The sequence below is a fragment of the Tympanuchus pallidicinctus genome, unplaced genomic scaffold, assembly GCF_026119805.1.
Source record: "Tympanuchus pallidicinctus isolate F22 unplaced genomic scaffold, pur_lepc_1.0 scaffold2, whole genome shotgun sequence".
Lineage (NCBI taxonomy): Eukaryota > Metazoa > Chordata > Aves > Galliformes > Phasianidae > Tympanuchus > Tympanuchus pallidicinctus.
The window spans coordinates 37501628-37521413 of record NW_026294721.1 but is presented as its reverse complement, the minus strand read 5'-3'; the positions used below and the strand labels follow the sequence as shown (position 1 = coordinate 37521413).

At 37.4% G+C, this 19786-nt stretch overlaps 1 protein-coding gene and 1 long non-coding RNA gene across 3 annotated transcripts in view; both read right to left on the bottom strand.

Moving 5' to 3' along the window:
* LOC128080619 (sulfotransferase 1 family member D1-like) overlaps positions 1-19786 on the bottom strand; it is a 948073-nt gene that overhangs the window by 880312 nt on the left and 47975 nt on the right. The gene's annotated exons all lie outside the window — the stretch shown is intronic.
* LOC128080623 (uncharacterized) lies at positions 4857-16026 on the bottom strand. Of its 2 annotated transcripts, none has more exons than XR_008206809.1 (5): positions 15826-16026; positions 14466-14556; positions 13597-13706; positions 9229-9299; positions 4857-4934 (listed from the first exon to the last, which is right to left on the bottom strand). It is a non-coding gene; the product is annotated as an uncharacterized LOC128080623 (long non-coding RNA). The 2 variants fall into 2 exon arrangements; XR_008206808.1 differs by lacking the exon at positions 4857-4934 and adding an exon at positions 8024-8417.

Below are 19786 nucleotides of genomic sequence, written 5' to 3'. Positions count from 1 at the left end.
AGACAGACAGACTACAGAGCCAGTGCTGCTCTGGGGAACACCACAGCAGCAGCACTTCTATTTTTTTCCTTAACCTTCTCTACTTCCCCAAATTGCCAAACAGACTCATTTCATGAAATAAATGTGATGACTATCATTTTTTGCCAAATGTTAAACAGATCTGACTATCCTGAAGCCTGCAAGACAGGGGAAACATAGGAAAGCAAATTCACGGTGCCAGACCTGAGAAGAAATGTCAGACTTGGAATTCATTCTGCTGATTACTCAGTGGTAGCCGTATGATCAATGCTGTACAGCTAGTGGAAAAACCAAAACTACAACTCTGCTGAAAACACCAGTGTTTTAATTTCTGCTCTAACAAAGACAGGGTGTTTAAATATCATTTTACCTGGTTGAACTTCTTTGGAATAGGGAGTTCTAGAAGAGGGGGGAAAAAAGCAATAGATATTCGATTTTTTTTTCAATCTTGAGCACTTGAGAAGCAGCAGCAGATCCTCCTGCCTAGACCTATCGCCTAGGACAGCACAGCAGAGAGCTGAGAAGAGGGATCTCTTGGAAAAAGTGCTCAGTGAATGTGATAGCACAAACATTGGAAGGCGCAGTACAAAGCACAACGCAGCCTGCCATGTGTTGCTGGTGATCCAGAGACTTCACAGGGGAAAAACTGCAGGGTCAAGAGAATACTAGTCACTCAAAAATAATTTGATTCCTACTATCTTGGAAAGAAGGCATTGCATTGGGTAGGTTTCTGTTGTGTGTGTAAGAAGAGAGGAACTGGATACGGTTTTATTAAACTTAGATATAAGCAAGGAATAAACAGAAGGCCTATTTTCATAGAAGGGCTCAGGTTGGAAGGGACCTTAAGGAACATCATCTTCCAATCCCTCTGTATGGGCAGGGCTACCAACCACTAGATGAGGCTGCCCAGGGCCCCATCCAACCTGCCCTTGAACACAATCTCTTCCCACTTTCGTGATCCTACGTAGCACAAGTATGAACTGGCCTTCAGAAGAATAGCTTTTTGGACGGAGAAGTATCCATAGAATGCTCACATTTCTCTAAATTCTCACAACAGGGCAGACTGATAAGATCCACACAGAAGTGTGCAGCCACTACGGGAAGGGCTGTAAAATGAAGCAGTAACTGCATGTTGCTGTTGCATGCAGGACTAACTACAATCCAACCATTTTGCTACAGCTAGCATCACCACTTACACGCAGTGTCTTGGTTGAGCTGCCTTGCTGAATATTCTCAACAAACAAGGTTGTAGTGCTGTAAAAGCATATCTGCAACAGAGCAGAAAGGGGTCCCACAGAGAGCCCTACTCAGTAGAAGGTAGGCTTCTTGCCAGCCTTTACAAGGCTGCCTTTGAGGGAAGATTTCAGGAAAAGATCTTTTGTGTTTATGCAAAACAACGAGTTGAGAAAGGCTCCTTCGGCGATGCAATAGGTAACAGCTGCCGTGCCAGCTCAGGGCTGAAGCAGCAGACACAAAGTGGCCGTGCTCCACCCCTACAGCCTGCCTCGGGGCTTTTAGGAAGGATTTTTGTTTCTTCAGTGCTACACGAACAGTACTGACATTATTAGCTCGGCTCCTTTGTCATGTTTTCTCGTATGCTTTTGGATATTTATTAAAATAAAAAGAAAAAAAAAATCTAACAATTAAAACTACCCTCTTCCCAGCTGAGAAGCTTTACCTAGCACAGAACACATGCTTCTGTTTTCATTTCCCTTTTGTGATTTTCCTTATTAGAGAAATTGATTGGAAATAATTAGTGGAAATACTAGTAAGAACAGGCAATCGTTTCTAATCATTCATATGCATCAGTCCCCAGATATTTCAAAAGCTGCTACCCAGACTACTGGTAACACAATTTGCCATACCCTTTCATATTGTTGGCCTCTCAGATCAGCACAGTGGGGTAAGCTGTGGCACAGGCTGAGCATTCAGCCTCACTCCTCTCCAACACTGCCAATGGGGGACAAAGATAATCAGGTCTATGAGGGAATGAAAGACTCACTGATGTATTATGTTATTTCCAAAACAATTCATCCATCAAAACTAATCAGTGCACTGTAGAGCAGCAGCAGACTGACAGCCTCAAAGCAGGGAGTATTTGGAGATATCCAGAATGGCTGAGGGACCTTGTCATGAACAGCACTGCCAGTTTTAACCAGGCTGCAATAAGACAGATCTCCACATACAGCCACTGATGAAATAAGTCCCACAGCTGTGATTGTGGGGAGGCTCACACCCATCATCTTCTCCTGCAAGACTGCTGCTTGCTGAAAAGCAATACTCTCACTATGCATACAGATGTTCTAAGACTTCATTACTTTTGTGTTCTGATAGTTTTCTAATCCTATTTATCATAGGACTAAGAGAATATAAATTGGATAATTTTTGATGAAAAAAGTTTTCAAATTCATGGATTCACTCCTACTTTCTCAGGGTGGGGAAACAGTGTGTATGAGGCAGTTTTCTTGCTGCTGGCAATATTTCCGTCCTGGATCTTGCCTTTAATGATATGTCCATGTGGGAGAAAAATGACTTTGCCAGAAATAAGAAAACACACTGCATCACACTTCTAGATATAATTTTCACAGAATTTAAAAGTTAATCCTGAGCAGTTGACTCACAGGGGAACTTTAATCCCCCACAACACACCACCTGCCCATACATGCTAGAGCCCAGGTCTTTTCTGAGTCATCAAGAGATTATTTTCTCCAAAACGATGGTGACCGGTCTGCTTTCATGCATATTATTTAATCTATTCCTCCACCACATGAGACTTCAAGTGTAATGAACACCACAGAGTCCCAGTTTATTGCTTTGAAATACGAGATCAGTTATGTAGGTATAGCTGTTGTCTTATTACCACATTTAAGAACGCCCCATTTCCATAAAGAAAAGAACTTCATACATTTTATCTTCTAAAGCCCCACAGGCTTCTGTTTGCATCCCAGACTGTATTGATCAGCACAATCAAAACTGATGTAGAAATGCAGAAAATCTAGTTTTTAATCACTGAACCAAAGATTTATGAAACATGCTGCTCAAAGAACATATTTCCTGTTTTACTGTATGTATTTTGTGCTATTTTTATTCAAAACAGGATAAATTTCTATGCCTCAGGATGCATTTGAAGTTTTTCTTTTTAAGTAATAATGCATTATTATGGAATAGGAAATCGCAGTTAGTTCTCACAGCTGCCTGAAATTCTAGACATACTGTTAAGATACAAATTGCTAATAGTCTGATCTAAAATATCTCTTTCCATCAATAGCAGAGGAAAATGCTACCTCAGAGCTTTTGTTTTTTGACTGAAATAATCAATTTTTTCCATCTCATCGAGTTATATTGGTCATGCCACAGCTGATCACTTGTACTTCAATAGTAAAATTAATTTTCAGATGCACAATCTATTGAAGTTCATCATTACTTCCCACTGACAAAAAAAAAGTGCACAAGAAAGGAGTTAGAACATTATACAGCAGACTCCGCAGGTTGAGTGAACAACCATCCTCTTTCATAGAGAGGGCAATACATTAGCATGCCCTGGAGATGGGCACACTCAGATGTTATTAATTCAGATGGGCTCCTACAGTTAAGCGCCTAACTCAGAAGGCAGACAAAGAAACAGAGGGATACATCTTCAGCAGTGTTTTAGGACTGCAGTCTGCATGATCTCCATGCCACAGAGCAGACAGGAAGGTTGCTTCACTGAATAAGCATTTTAAATCCAGATGGGGTGTTATCCCAATTACACACATTTAAAAAAAAATCTACGGGCTTCTGTAGGCAATTTCATGGGGGGAGGGAAGGAAAAATATTTCAGCTAATAAAGTACATTAATTGTGACTATTTCACCAAGCATTACTAATTAATCCACTGAACAGCCCCACGGGATAAATTAATTCATGATACCCTGTGGGTAATTTGCCTGTTCATTTATGCATTTATTTTATTTTATTTTTTTTTTTCAAATGTTAAACAATTGAGCTTAGAAATTCTGCTTCCCCAGAGGGATTATTAGTATTTCACTAGTACATATTGAATAATAGCGACAAAATAATAAAGACAAAAGTGCTAAGAACCTCCACTTCAGGAATATCTTCATTCCTTCAAGTTCACAGCTGATGTACTGTCATCACTATACTGAGTGCAAAAAAAAAAAAAAAAAAAACCAGCAGAAGGACCTTGAAACTCTATTTGAAATACACTTCAGTTTAAAAAAATAACTTTTTTTTTCTGTGTAATGAAATGTGATGCGAGAATAACATCACAGCTTTAAAATACTGATGTCAGAGGCATTTTATTAAAAAAATTCTAACTTCACCAGAATCTCTTTTACGAGTAGGATTTTGCAGAAATAAGCACAAAGTATGCCTGAGCTGTAACATGGAATCATTTCTCAACAAGATTCCCATAACAGATTTGTTTTGAACATGTGTGCTTCATGCCATACATGAGATTTAAACATTGCAAATCAGCCATTTGCAGTGAACTTACTAAGTCAGGCAATAAATCCTATGGTGACATGTGGTTAATGTGAGCATTTACCAAATTCATTCAATGGAGATCTTTATACAAAGCTTCATGCTCTTTCGAGGAAGTTATAATGGTATCCTATAACACTACAGCAGCTAATGAGCTTAAGCAAGTGCTGTAGGGCTATACCAATTAAGTACGATCAAAATAAATGCTTAAGTTGCTGAATACCAGCAAACTTTGTCATTCATAAACACAAAACATTCCTGATCTACTATAGAGGAGACTAGGAATCAAAGACACGAGGCTACACCTCTGCACAAGGAACCCTGCTTGCATCTCCCAGCTTCAATCAGAGCACAGGTGAGTGCACCCCTTCTTGGAGACTGCCATCTTCAGTGAGGGTCTGGTTTTGCAAGTCATCACTTCCACTTGCAATATTTCTAGATTGATTTAAAAAAAAAAAAAATCTCAGGAGGCAGATTGCAGCTTTACTGACATGCCCTCTTATAAAACCATATTTGAGGATTCCAGTAACCAAAGACTGAGATTTACAGCATCATCTTCCAATACTACTCTCACCAGACCCATTAAATAATGAATGAGCAACTGCTATGAAGGGAAACTCTGAAAAGGAGAGAAAATAAGGCAGTGGGACTGCACTGCACCAAAATCTTGCTGTGGAGGAGGAACATGGAGGATATGGAAAGCAGTTTATATTTTAAAGTGTGACCTCGCAACCTTTTGCTGTGCCAACTACATCAAAGAGAGATGCCATACCTGAGATAATTTACACAAATAATCAAATCCTTAAATTTACTGTTTTTCTCCCTTTCATGTATTTCATGTCTCATGCCTTTGATGTCTCAGTCTCCCCATGCAGGTGCAATAATAACCTCAATCAAAAATTGGTATAACAGCACTGCATTACAAATGAACATTCCAGCCCTGAGTGGGCTCCACGGGAAGATGTAACACAGACATATATAGAAAAACCTAACTAAGGATATAGAAAATTCTTTTAACCCTAGACAGTAGCCTAAGTACTTCATTTGTTTATACCTTGCAGTTCTATGAGATTAATTAAAAAGATCATATTCGAACTGATTTCATGAGCTGGCCTCATGAATTTTCTTCCCTTCCACTTTTTTTTTTTAACTGATCCTTGCATTATTTAATATTATGCTGAATATTCAACATAGAACAGACCATGCTAATTTTGGAAGATGATTTCTATCAAGTAAATCATTATTGCATTCCAACTTTTACTCAAAAAAACAAACTGTTGAAATGCAAGAACTAAAGTATATCATACAAGAACCCTGCTCAGATAGCAATTGAAGTGTAAGTAGACAAAAGATAAAGATGTCTTACAAATCAAATTCCATCTGCCAACAGTCCTTGAGCAAAGTTAGAATACACATTATTTATTATCCAAATTATGTAAGATAATCTCAATGAGCTATGGAAAGTGTATGACTTCAAGACAAAAAACATTTCATTAAAAATTGGTACGCTGCCATATTTCACAGCGTCAATCTCCCTTAGAATAGGAAAGAGGATTTAGAACAGTCAGTTCAATGTATATTTAATTAATTTTGTTTAATAATAAATATTCTGTAGCACATGTCTGAGAATGGATAAAATGCAGATTTGGTACTGCTGTAGCAAAATAAATAGCGTTAGTGGGACTTACTCTACTCACCCAGTCCTAAGAAATATTTACTCAAACGTAAGGAAATTGTCACTTAAATATCTCTAATACATACAGAAGGATGAATCATCAGGTGCAATTAATATGCTACTAAACTCATACATTCTCATGCTAACACAATTCTACTGGGAAGCAATAACTATTATACCCCCTTCCACAACTTACACATGCCTACATGGTAAGTCGTTTTGAGTATAAGCAGTTACCTACTTGGGCTTTTCAGTACAACCGTACTTTAATCTTTCCATAAAACACTTCTTTTTGTTTACAGATCCACTCCAAAAGTGGATTTTCAGGAGTGTCTGTATTTTGAGGAGCAGCATGGCACATAGAATCATGGTCCTCAACTAATGAGCAAGAGGAATTCCCTCAGAGTGAGAAATATTGAGTTGTTTATTATCAGTAGCACTGCAGAAACTAGTCTAGAAATGCCTTACTCTTAATAGATTTTATAGACCTGCAATATTTTATAGCAATTTTCTTGTTCAGTGAAGCTTTTCTCATGACTAACTTTACTCAGTATACTCAAAGCTTGCCAGATGAAAGCTGGCTCGTTTATCATTTATCTTTTGGACCGGTTTTGAATTGAGAGCAAGTTTGTATCCAGATGCAGTCTTCACAGCTAAAGCAGAACCTGTCACATAGCATTGCTGTCATAGCTTTCATGTTATATTCCTTGATTCTTCAAAACTTCCCAGTAACTATTGCATAACACAGATTTCATCCAGAGTTTAAACTCTGCACCAGTTTCCTATGCCTCCAATATTTATTTTAACGAAAATATATAGCTTTGTAAGGCTTTACATACAGCCTGTAAAATCTTTCATTTCAGAAAAAATCAGGAGTCCTGATGGATACAACAACAGGGATCTCACAGGGCAGCCTTGGTGACGCTTGGATTGCACCAAATGACTATACTCTCAGAGAACAGTCTGAATTTATATTAAATTTAAGGTAAAGTAACTTAACTGTGAAGAATGAAAACTACAAGCAGTAGCTATTCTTCCTAAGCAACACTGGACTAAAAATTCTCATTCCTGCATGAGCTAGATTAGTTCCCTTTTCTATAGTGCTCTGCTGTGATGTGTTTTTTAGAGCTATGACTATTATGTTTTAGTTTTTAAACTATGCTGACATCAGTTACCCAAACAAACCTAAGTTTTCTACTAAATATACTCAGTTTTTCAGGAATGTAAATGAAAATAAGTTAGGTGGGGTTTTTTGTTTATTTTTAATGTCACAGTCAAGGAAGAAACATTGTTCCTTCAGGAAGCTCACACCTCCAAAACACATACAATATAAAACAATCAAGAGTTTCCCTCTTTGTTTCTTTACTGAACAAGATAAAGTCATTCTTAAAGGCAAAATTCAGTAGAGAAATTGGATTGAACTATTCTGCTATGTATCAATTTAGCCTGCATTTCTGATTTAACAAGAGTTGAATCTGTATAGCTCAAAATGCTTAAGTTAAATCTACTATTTCTACTTCTTTCTTAGATTGCATAGTAAGCATATCCCCCTTCATGACTACTCCTTTTGGAGAATGCTCCTATTTAATGACTTATCCATCTCTATAAGTGTCCTTGATGGTCCTTCAGCTCACAGCCCTTCTACACCCAGACTCCTCATATTTGCTTGAAACTGATGAAACCCATCAACCATGCAAATTGCAGTAGGATGAAGTGGTAGCAGGAAACTATCTTATACTATTACCCATCAGCATACCACTGAACCCATATTACATCAAGTAATAATCCTCTGCCCTGCCACTAAGCAAAGTAAATAAAAAGAGCATGCTATTATCTGCCAAATGAGCAAATTGAAGGAATTTCCTCCTCAAGATTAAAGTTTTGCAGTCCATTAGTGAGAGCTCAATGCAAGCTCATTCTCTTTCTCAGTCACTTCTGGAAAAATGCCTCTTTAAGCAGGGGTATTGGCAGCATCCACAGCATAACTTCAAACAGGCACACTGATCCCATTGGTATTCAAGTTCCCATGCCTTTCCCTCAAGGTCAAAAAGCATCAAAAGTTATTAAAGTACCAGAGACTAAGTTCAGCTGTTACACTGTCATATATTTATTACAAGCATGAGTGAAAACCTGGTAAGAACTTTTTTGTTTTGTGGAGTTTCCAGCCTGATTTGTTTTCTTCATTTAAAGTTTCGCCTGCAAGTTCATGAAGCAGTATGTCTTTTATGTTCTTTCAGTTTCAGCTACGAACATAGGAAATCAATATACAAGGTAAAATGCATTACATTTCACTCTGTAAGGCCTTCAAAGCAATTATGGGGCCATGCAAGTATAATATTCTAATAAGAGTTAAAAAAGGCCAAGGGGAATGCTCTACTAATAGCAAATGTTGAAGGGACCAGACAATAGGCAGAACTTCGGTAGAATTCATATTTTTACTTAATGCAAAGCTCATTATTAATTTTCCCAGCACAGTACTATAACTCTCAATGCAGTACAGATGGTTCACATACTTGAACTTTTAATTTACTCACTCTGTCCACAAAGAAACATTTGAACTTTAATGAATTTCTGGCATGTTTGTATGAAAGCTTTATGAAAAAAATAGAGCCTTAATGAAATAGCCCTTTCTAATAGCTTTCTTTTTAATTCCATGCTTGCTTCAGATCAGAGAAAAACAACATTTACTACGCACAGAATATAAAAAAGTTTATATTTACAAAAACTGCTTTGTTTTCATGTATTTCTTTGAGCTTATGTCCCAGTTTTACAGAAGCTGTTTTGTTACTTAATATCATAACATCAAGAGATAGACTAGAATGAGTAGTATAACAATAAAGAAATATTATAACTTCCCTCTACATCAATTAAATCCTGCATTTAACATCTTACTTCCCAAATGCAACCTTAATCACTGCATAGCCCAAAAACAGTTATGGTAGATAAAACAAACATTGAATGCATACATAGAATAGGCCTCAGATCATACACAAAAGAAACCTCCTAGCATAAATCAGTCATAAAATTAAGAGTTGCACAGATTATTAGTCTTACCTTGTTTTTGCTACCACTATCTTCATTTTTTCTTTGCAGTTTTTTCCCCTTGAGGGTAGCCATAAGAGAGTCTAAAGTAGATAAAACATATTTCATTCTCACAATCACATATAAAAAAAAAAAACTTTTAAAACCAGTTCTGCTATGAAAAAGAAAACAAGAAATCAAATTATTTCACAAAACCCCATTTTTCCAAGTTTTCTTATTAAAGCAGAAGAAATTCAAGTTGGCATACAGTCCTTCTAATCATAACTACATACTAGAGCTTCTCCATTCACTCTACCTCATCCTCACAAATATTCTTTGCTCACCTGTCCCAAGTGCACTATATATGTGTCACAACACCTGCAAGAAGACTCTAAACTATATGCCCTTCAACTGTGCTGGTAGGCAGAGCATTAAAATTCTTAAAAGGAGAGTTCAGATCTGTAACAGGATGTAAAACACAACAATGATAGCAGAGCAGCAAAATCCTAGGTTGCAACAAGCAAGGACATACTCAAATACAACAGCCAAAGACACAGCCTCCACTGCCAACCCTTAAATGAGGGCTGAGAAGAAATGGATCTGGGCTCCACCCCTTCTGGTCACTCAGATGTATTGTGTGCACCTGAGCTTCCCCTGGTTGGCCCTGCCTTCTCATCAGGTGCTCAATCACTGTTTCGAAGCCACTACTTAGCATTTCTTCTACAAAAGCAGAATGGGTCTCTTAGCTTTGTGTTTATTTTTTTTTCTTTGATAGTTTCTAGGGTGAAGTTTCTCAGGTATTGCAGTAAGCAGTAATCTTAGTTTAAGAGAACTTGTTAATAGACTTTGTAGTCTCACTGAAATAGAACTTCATAGTTTTTATGAGAAAATTAAAAGAAATCAGATTTTGCAGTTATCATACAATACAGAATATCCTGAGTTAGAAGGACATATGAAAATCATTAAGTCCAACTCCTGTCTCCATACTATCCTCTGAATCCAGAGCACCCTTCCCGTGGTAATGCAACAGTAGAATAGAAAGATAGACAACTCTTACAGGCTTCAAACATCAAATACTTTTAACTTCTACTGCCACAAGCAATAGCCTTGAAAGAGTTATTTGACAAATCCAAGAGATTCAGATGTGCTTATGGTATATATCTACCTAGCCCAGGGCTCAGAATGGAGTGATTTACTGTTAGGTTTGCTAATTTTACGTAATGAGAGGTAATCAACAAACCCAAGTGCTTCAGAGCTATTTTGGTAGTCTTTTTGTCACCTCTAGAGGACCCCTGGAGCTATACCCATATTAGTAAAACAGCTTTACTTTATGTTTTTACATTGATTTTCCAGTTGCAAAGAATTATCTTCTTTGTCATTTGCAGCTGGGCTTTGAAACAGGACAGACAAGGAGAAAAGAATTTCAAGGACCTAGAAACAGTCTGATACCACGTGTAACTGAATGCAGCCAGATGCAGCAATTCAAGCATTTGTCATCAGAAACTTGATTTCAACCCCCTCTTGTATTTAGATCAGGCTCCTAGATTCTAGATTTCTAGGCTGCTGTGAAGAAGCAGACCTATGGGAGAAATTGCAAGCTACAAAAAAGTCAGATCACGACTTCTCTTGTCAAAACATCTCTACAAAGGCAGGAAAAGTCCAGCAGCAATAGCATTCCCTTCCCATGCTCTGTACTTGAGTCTTGTTTTGCATAGAAAGAAAGCAAATGGAAAGAGGAGTTTGTATAATAGTGTAAAGGTTGCAGCTCTCAGGCAGGGGAATTTTGCTCTTCCTAAGATTGTTCACCCATTCTGTGAAAAAATCATCACTAAATACAACATCTGAAATCGTATGGAGTGGGTGGAAGCCACTTTTTCGGCTTTCAGCCACATTCTATGGACTTTTTGTATTGCAAAAGATACCTGAAAGCTGAACATTTTCAAGGTGCTGGTAAAATCATGGACCTAACCTAACAACATTTCAAGAATTTTAATCTGGGCCCCCCTATTCTTTAGCTTTAAACTGTTAGTTCAGGCTTACTTTACAAGGCTGTTTCTTATCTATGCAAGTCAGATTTTAAAGTTTTCCTGAGTCTTTTAAAAACAATGTTGTTGATGATTGGCATTTTACTGGATTAAAGGAAGGTCAAAATATAAAGCACTGGGTTTAACTGTTTTGTTTCTCTTTTGCTATGGTCTTGCTCATGTTTTAGTACTGCCTCCAGCCATGTGAGACTTCATAGGTTCTCCTCTTTCCAAAGTAGATTTATTGCCTTGCATGATTGACTTCTCTCTGTCTCCATGAGCTTGTTTTTCATTTTCACTCTTCCTTCATACTTGAATATTCTTTGTTTTCACAGGGTGTGTTGACTCAATTCTTAAGGAGTTAAGAACCTGTTTCCTTTTTCCCCGTAGTAGTACATGCCAAAGGTTGTGAGGATTGTTACGCATAAGTGACCATGAAGTTGGGATGTATTTTGTAACAGAAATATAGGAAATGGGAAACCAGTGAAGGTTAAAAGTTGATGAAAGTCATAAAGAAGCTGATTCTACTTCAGACTGCAGTCAGAAGGCACTTTTAATACCTTGCATTTATTTACTTCAACGTTTTCAAAGCAAGGTTTTTATCTGTGGTCAAAATTAATATCTCTAATTTTATTCATATGAGTATGGTAACTGATTGTTTTTCACAAGCAGTTTTTTCATAGTTTCCATTTATTGCATCCCACACCAACCTGTTCATTTTTTCTTTGCTTTTATTGGCTGCCAAAAGTACTACTGGATGCAGAGTAAATAACATCTACAATAAAGTATAGTTACTACCTTAGAATCTATGAGCAATTCTTTTCATTGCAGCATATTTTTTCAGTGTGCTTTCTTCCTTTTACGGTAAATATACTAGAAACCAATTTGCTGTAATTTTTCTTATTTCCTAAGATAAAAATGCACTTTTTTTCTTCAGAAAGCCATGGGGTGATAATTGCTCTTTTCAACTGCTCAGTCTAATTAAATTTTTGTTATTGTTTTATTTGAAGTCATTCAACAGATTGATACTGATTTCACAAATAAACACAGATTATGTAAAATGGCAAATCAATTTATTCTCAGAGAGCCATAATCATAGCCATAGTTTGATAGAGGACTATAATAATTGGCTTTGATAGGACCAATATTGAGACTTTTACTTCATAACATAATGCAGCTGCTCTAGATTTTACTTGCATTTTCTGCTGCTAGGAGGACTAAGGCCAAGACTTTTTTTCTCAGATCATGTATTTTCTTTTTTCAAGTGCCTGACAAATTCTTTAACCCTAGTCATGATCATCCACATCAAGATTAAAGAAGCACAGATGAATTTTAAAAGATTTCTGTATATACAATATGCTTGTTCCAAGTTTTCTAAAATTTCTTCCTTTAACCTCTTTGAATTGTGGTTTAGAGAACAAAAGAAGGATAAAATAAAAGGACAAAAAAATTCTATTTTCTTAATTGAATGTTCAATTAGGCAGTGAGGTGAGTAATTTTTCCCAGCTTATGTTCTGTTCCGTTCAGCTATTAGCCTATCATCTTTAATTTCTGCCACTTAAAACATGTTCTGGACAAGAAAGCAATCATACAGCACTCATTCACATAACGGAAAAAGAAAATTTATTTGATAAATAGTGTGCTGTAAATTAAAATGTGCGAGTGTCTGGATTTTGCAAACAACTTAGTTGCTGATAAAACTACATGTTAATTAAGTCTAAAAGATAAGAAAGCTTGTTAACTCACAAACTGAATGAATTTTCATCAAATGCACAGGATGTGTCCGATACCTCTGGGGATATAAAAGGTGTTTTAAGATTTGCAGTGAGAATGTAACACTGAAGTTACCTTTACTGACTGTGGATTTGCAGATGGCATTTTACAGAGGTGTGCAAAAAAAGCTCTTGCCTTCCAAGGGAGCTCTCTGAAGTGCCATTCGCTGTCCTTGGGCTGTCTGTATTTCCATTACTGATAAAAATTGATCAGCAATGAAGAATTTAAGTGTTTTTTTCATACTCTTCTGTGCATAAGATCAATCCAGACTGTCATGCTAGCCAGCAGTTTGGAGGGAGGTCCTCCATTTGAAGCCCTTCAGGAGGGTAAACTTAAACTACAACACAGATCCACTTTCACTACAGACAAGAAAAAGCAGACCTTACAGCAGCTCTCTTTTCTGCCTCTGCCATTATTGCACATGATAGACATAACAAAAGGGAATTTTCAGATTTTTTTTAATGAGATCACAGGTGGGAAATAAATCCTCTCCTGTGAAACAGTCAACAAAATTGAGAATTACTAGCTGCTTTCTCTCCTCTATTTATACCTGTTACTGACATCTTTAATTTGCAAAACACGTGTATGAGTAATTTACACAAACCTTGCCAGGGAGTTTCGTTGAGTTCCTTCAACATGGAAAAGTTGATGCCTTCTCCCCTCAGTGTTGAAGTCTGTGCTGGGCTTGAGCCCCATATTGCTGGTGCTCTGTTTCTGTTATTGCATATTACACAAAGATAATTTTTTAATGAATAACTGTAGAAAGCAGAGAGAAAGTTTAAAGTCTTTTAACTTAACCCACACAAAACAATTAAAACACATTTTTCACCTTAGGGCTTAATATGTGAGAAATGCTGTGAAGTGAGTTTCCAAAAAAAAAAAAAAAAAAAAAAAAAAATCCTAGCTTTAGCTTGAAAGTCACTACTGGAAAGAATGTCGTTGATTTTTTTTTTTTTTTTTTTACTCACGGCATTTCTTACTTTTTTAATTTTAATTTTGTTAGGAAAGACATAGCATATCAAAACCTACATTTTAAGTAGAAGACTTTATGCTTTTACAGAGGAGTTTTACTGGGCACATGATAATGATTTTTGTGGGCTAATATGAAAGGCACACTACCAATTGGATGAAAAAAGAACAAGGTAAATCTCCCCATGGCAATATGGAGTCAGAGACATCCTTTCATTCTGCTCTGTGCAGGTGTGGCCTCACCTTGAGCACTGTGTGTAGTTTTGGTTGCCAGAGGATGGCTATGAAGATGAGAAAGTGTCTGCAGGACAAGATATATGAGGCGTGGCTGAGACACCTCAAAAAATAAGGCTGAGGGGAGGTCTCATGGTTGCCTTTAGCTCCTCACAAAGGGAAAACAGCAAAAGCATCCTTTCCACTCCTGTGCATTGCCAGCAGAGTCACAGTCCTCTGGAGCAGTGCCAGACCTCATGCTCTGGCTTTCTGCTTGCTCTTGGCACACACCTGGTAATGAAGGCAGAGCTTTCTCTGGGTCTCCCAGAAATTGCACCCACTGGCAAGGCAGGTTGTGCTCAGATACGCTGGCCAAGCTTTCCTCGGAAAAACTTAGTTAGTCACTGCCATGCGTCTGTCATCATGGTGTCTATCCAACGCTTATAAACAAAGAAGGCATTAGGAAATAAAGCACAATTAATAATTACGAATCTCGTTAACATCCTAAAATATAACCAGAAGACCCAGACTAATTTACTAACTGTAATTTTATCATAATCTTTTTCCCTGTGTTTTTTAATCACTGTGTCAAGTGTTATTCAATTTTTAAAAAGTGTATCACCATCAAGTCCTGAGAAACAAGTGTATGGTCTCACAAGACAGAAGAGGCAAAGTATTTCCGTATAAAATATTAGAACAATGCAATGAAGCAGCACATTAATTTTGGTGTTCAAATGCAAAATCCTGCAGATATTTATTGTTATTTGTATCATGTTTTCTTGTATCCTAGAATTACTGGTTCATAGCAAGGTGCCATTTGCTCTTATAGTATAGAACAGGGCAATTCTTTCAAATAAACTCGAAATAGACCTGTGTTATAGCTTTCAATAAGCTAAACAAGATAATATTAGAGAGAATAGATCACTCTTTCCTACCAAGATCTCCCATATGTGCATTTATGACTCCCATACCTAAGTTTTTTCACCAGATACAAACATATGAGCCCTAATTGTAGCACACACGTTCACAGAAGTGCTTCAGAATTCCCAGTTCCCAAAAAGCTTTATAAGAGTTTTATACAGTTATGAGTACTGAAAATTAGTCTAATGAGGAATCTACTTAAATTTAATTGCATCATTTAATTGGACAGTTTAAATTGCTAATCATTTTGTAAGTATTACTTTCTAAGTTGTTTTTAGTGGATAGCTTTCCCTTTTTATTGTTGCTGGAAAAATTCAGTAATAATTAACTGACCTAGGTTCAATTACGCTTCTGAAAATAAGCTATGAGACATCTCATAAAGGGAGACTATTAACAGGATTTGAATTTATGACCTTCAAAATAGGAAGCAAACACTTTATCCACAAACTTTTGATATGGTCTGAGAATTAATGGTCACTAGATTAGCCACAGAAAGGCTTTACTCTTGTTTTTGATTGCACAGAAGCATATAGAGAATAAGATGCAAAATTATACAAGAAAAAATATAACTGCAGAACACTTGAGAAAGCTTGTTTCTCCTAAGAATTCAGCTCCATACACATGTCATGGTGTTGCACAATGTATAATCAATGGATATTAAGATGTCATAATCACAAGAGAGTTAGGCAAAATAGGCTAGGATAATAAGGAGAATAAATGGAAGGCTTACCTACAGAAAGCACCAGGAGAAGGGATCTCCAGAAGAGATCCTCCCCCACTGGCAGCCAGCTCTTAAATAGGTCTAGGAGGGGTGCAGCCAGGCTCCACCCCTTCCAGCAGCACAGGTGAATTGCCTTCACCTGTACTCCTCTGGCTGACTCATGGCTCGCCTCAGGTGATCAGAGGTTCAGGCCATGATTCAGCAGTTCCCATACACAGAAGTTGATCCTAGTGTATATTTTGAGTTTATTTAAAAGAAAGCTAAGTCCATACCTTTCTCTGTATGAATTTACAGGTTTTAATTTTTCAGTATGTTTATTATTGGTGGCTCAAGCAGCAAAACATCACAGAATAATATGCCAGTGTCTGTGGTATGCACTACCCGGTGAAAGTTGGTAGTTGTATATTTTCGGATATTCTTTCACATGTGGGGAGTTTGCCTACCTGGTTCCCATGACTGGACTAGGGCAGCTGGAGATTTGTGAACATCAACAGCCATAGCAAAGCCAAAGTCAATGGGAATTGCTGAGTCTGGCAGGATAGCAGTTGTGACACCAAGCATATTTGATCTCAAAATTCTCACTAGCCTCTAATGCCTTCTACTCTGCTGCAATTAATGGTGGTAGCATTTTAAGCTGCAAACTAGAGAGATGTCTGAGTCCTTTTTATGGCTAGCGTACAGGACTCAGTTTGAGACGAGAAAACTATTAAACACATTGGCTTTTTGACAGCTAAACAATTTGTGCCACATTTTCTTTGGCTATTAGGACTAAATATGTGTCTCTGCTTCCCTCATATATAGAATTACAAAAAGTTTGCCACATTTTCTGTGAAATACTTGTCTATGCAGAACACTGTACAGATAAGGATTTTAGAAATGAGTGTTCCAGTAGGACTGTCAGGAAAACTAAGCTGTTGTAGTTTTTAGCTATCAGGAATCCCAACATTTTCTTTGTGAACTATCAGCTGCTCTATGATTTAAACCGCAAAGCGGAATATTGTGCACCTATTGACAACTTGCAAAATTTAAGCATTACCATGCTTAAAAAAAAACCAACACACCTATTTGAGACAAATCAGTTGAAGGAGTGTATTACCTAAATTCCTTTGGATCATTGGTGAAGACTGTGGTGTTGTTGCACAGCAATAAGGTGCCAATAGTTGGTTTGTCTCTCCCTCAGGGTTATGTGGCTCTGGGTGCTGCTACTAGCATTACTTTCCAGAAATAGTTTTAAGTAGTGGACTGGGACAAAGAGAGAAATGTAATTGATTATATTTAATTAAAGAGAATAAAAACCATGTTGTTAGATTTTAATAATACACCTGATAATAACAGCTCCTGATAGCTTACTGATGTATGGGACAGAAAAACTGACATGCAAACATATTTGCCAGTTCTGACTTTTAAAACAAGAAAAGCCATTTTTCTGTAAGAAGGAGGAATGGGCTGCATTGTCAAATATGAATCCATTTCAAGTGAAGCTGATGACTTTAGTCAAATATTTATCAAAGAGGAAAGAAGTATTTATAGTGGCTTGTTTATTCTAGCTCTTGCTCACACTGATATGATTTCCTCCTCTGAATTATCACATTGAAACCTTCCTTATAACTAACTTTGCCTTTCCAAAAAGTTTTCAATCTGCATCCAACTTTTCCTGTGTTTCAATCCTAGATAAAGAAAATAGTCCATTTGACAAGGGGGTATGTGGCTTCCACAGTCCCCAGCATGAGGCAAAGGTGTTGGCGAGGTGGGAAGAAGGAGAATACCTCTCCAGGGAAGGTACAACATCATCATGACCAGTCTGTAGTCTCAGGAGATGGTTGTGAATTCAGAATAGTAATGTTTGAACCATGATCGACACTAAAGATGAAACTGCTAAATACTGTTATTGGTCTCTCTTGTCTCGAGCTATTCTGTGGAACTAATTGCAAAACTACATCTAATATAAAAAGAATAGAGTGTTTCAGCTTTATTACAGATACATTATTGCCTACATAATATGAATAGGATAAAATAAAAATTACATTCAGATTTGGAAGCATTTCCTTCATGCAATATTTGAAGTCATTTTTAATATGCTTGCCACTAGTAAGATAGTAATTAAGGCATTTACAGTACTTCCACCACTTAATCTGAAAGTACTGTGCAAAGGGGGGGCAGATACAACAGATTGCAGATATTTCTGCAATTCTGAAAAGATTAACAAGCAGACAACCTGCAAAACACGTCCAATATAATGTTATAATTTAGTGACAATCCTGGTGGAAACGTTCACCTTTATTCACTATATTCAATACTGCAGATCAACTACTTGTGACAGTAATAATGACAAATGGAAATGAAAGTGTTTTAAATTGATTCTGTCTATATAAATTAATCACACTTTCATTAAAAGAAATGTCTTTGGGCTTTTAGGGAACAGAATTCTTCACACACCAGTGTAATCTAAGGAGAATTAGTTCCTTTTAATGTAGTTTATAAATAACTTAAAAACTATTCAGTGGGCATCATGTTCTTTTCAGGTCCTGAAATACCACCAAGGTCCTCATTAACCTGCTCTCTTAAGCATATGTGAGTAATGTGAGTTTTCTGTTTCCTCTGACCAGTTTTCATCACAGCGCAATGGCAGACAGAGTTCCCCAATGACTAGGCTTTGTATGAAGTTTGTGTAGAGCATGTTTTCACCAGACTTCATCTTATTTTAATTGGAATATTTACTTAACATCTAAACAGATATTCAGTAAAAATTAATGCAGCTTATCTTGTGCTTACCAGAACATGTTCCAAAAATATCCATATGCATTTATAATCAATCCTCACTTTAAAAGAAGTTGTAACTTCTCTCTTCACGGAGCTCTTTTTCCTAATGAGAGTTGGCTGCATAATTGATCTTAGCTTTCCTGATAAGCATTGTTTTACTTCGTGTTAACTCCTAACAATCCTGCTTATTTATTACCAAGTTATTCAGTTATTATACTTGTATGAAAAATAATTTAATGAAAGCATGCGAGCAGGTCATTTTGCGTGACCTGTGTTCCATCAGGGATTTCTCTAAATGTGATTATTTTGTTCCTGTTACTGGCAAAGGAGAAGTCTTGAGCCGGGTGTTATGATGGAGACTGCCCACACCCTGGCCTGGCCCCAGCCACTGCAGAAATTCCAAGGCACTTTTTCTGCGCAGCCAAGTGTGGGAGATAGCAGCCAGCATACGTGCCAAAGGGCGTGTGGTCTGCTCGACTTGCTCTTTTGTACTCACAGGAGCACATTTTCATATCAGCAAGCACATTGAGTCTGTGCCAGTGTAGACCACATTTGAGGGGTAATCAGCAGAGTGACATACAAGGTCAAAAGCTTTCTGATATTTCCTAGAGAGCCACTCGGTGGGGAAGGTGCACTGCCACAGCAGCCCCATGCTGAACTATCATTACTACAGGAGGATAAGGATATGAGTCCTCAGAATGACACTCTTTCCTTCAACTGGGACCAGGGCTGGGCAGATAGCGAGGCTTCCCTTTACCCCCCAGTACACCACTTCATGCACATGCAGGTTGGGTGTTCCCCATGTGAGCCAAGAGAACACGCACATATATCATATCAGGTACTGCACACAGCACTGACAACAGATATAGGTATAAATTCCTCTTTTTATTACTTCACTGCAAGGTACAGCAGTCATCTCTCAGGCCTGCTCACACCCTTTCAGTTGTTGCTTTCCATGTGTATTCAGTTATTCAGTTTTACTGGGGAGTTGGTTGTGGAAAATGATGTTCAGCCTTGAGAGTCTGGGAGTGGGCTGGAAAATTCTAGGACTACACAAGGGAGATCTTGAAGTGGGAGTTTTATATTGGAGATATAAATGCAACAGCTCGGTCCAGATAATATTCCTCACTGGAAGAAACAGCAATGACAACATCCTAACAACCAGCAGTGGCAATATGAGGATATTGCAGTATACATTGTAATATTGTGT